The sequence below is a fragment of the Galeopterus variegatus genome, unplaced genomic scaffold (genome assembly GCF_000696425.1).
Source record: "Galeopterus variegatus unplaced genomic scaffold, G_variegatus-3.0.2 Scaffold7926, whole genome shotgun sequence".
In the NCBI taxonomy this organism is placed as follows: Eukaryota; Metazoa; Chordata; class Mammalia; order Dermoptera; family Cynocephalidae; genus Galeopterus; species Galeopterus variegatus.
Window position 1 is genome coordinate 2,367 of NW_007734037.1, and position 1,033 is coordinate 3,399.

Consider the following 1,033-nt stretch of genomic DNA (forward strand, 5'->3'; position numbering starts at 1 on the left):
TTAGTCAGTTTTTAAGTGTACATTCCTACCCTTTATTTCAGTGGAACTGCTTTAGCCTTTTTATTGGCACTGGGTGAGAAATTCTGGCTAATGTACATTATTCATATATAGGTTAGTCTGTTCTGTTAAGAGGCAATAAAATGGATTTCCCTGATATTTTTATATAACTGTATATATAAATCTTTCATTAAACTTTCCTCCATATTTTCATGTGGAAACAACCACCTTCATTGAGAATTTGGATACTGCTAACCTAATCTAACTTTGTGTATGAGATCAATTTAAATATGACACATAAAATTTTAAAAATTATAAGATATTTATATTTTTTAACAAATAAGACAGTGGACAATAATTACTTAGTATTAGTTCTTTTTTGAGATAAGCCATCTAACCTGNCAAACAGCCCATGGAGATTTATACCAGTCTTGAGTCTGCCACAATTTTCAATGGTGTATCTGTAGGCACACTTTTAAATCAAACTCTTCTCGCCTTTCTTAATAGCAACCATTTGAATTTGGATTTCTCATCGTACTTGTTAGAGTGTTTCCACACTCAGTTGGTGATTGCCTTATTTTCTTGCTCACCTTTAACTTGAAATGGCCAAGACAGAACCCCCTCACTGCCTTTAGGTCTCCTCAGAATGCAGCTTAAACCATCCTGTTTAAAAAAGCACTCCCACTCCCATTATTATCTATTCCCATCACCTGATTTGTTTTTCTTCAAAGAATTTATCACCACTGGAAATATTGCATATTGTATAATTAGTTNTTGAATCTCCAGTTTGATGCTTATTAGTCAGTTTTTGTTTTTAGGGTTATCATAAAGTTTAATTGAGATAGTACACATGAAGCCCTTGGCACGCTGCCCAGCCCTACACAGGAAATGTCCAACTAATGATAGCTGTCCCTGTTATCCTATTTGAGTGCAATGACAATACAAATGTGAAAGATGCAAATCCAAGTACTGTTGTTAGTCAGTTTTTAAGTGTACATTCCTACCCTTTATTTCAGTGGAACTGCTTTAGCCTTTT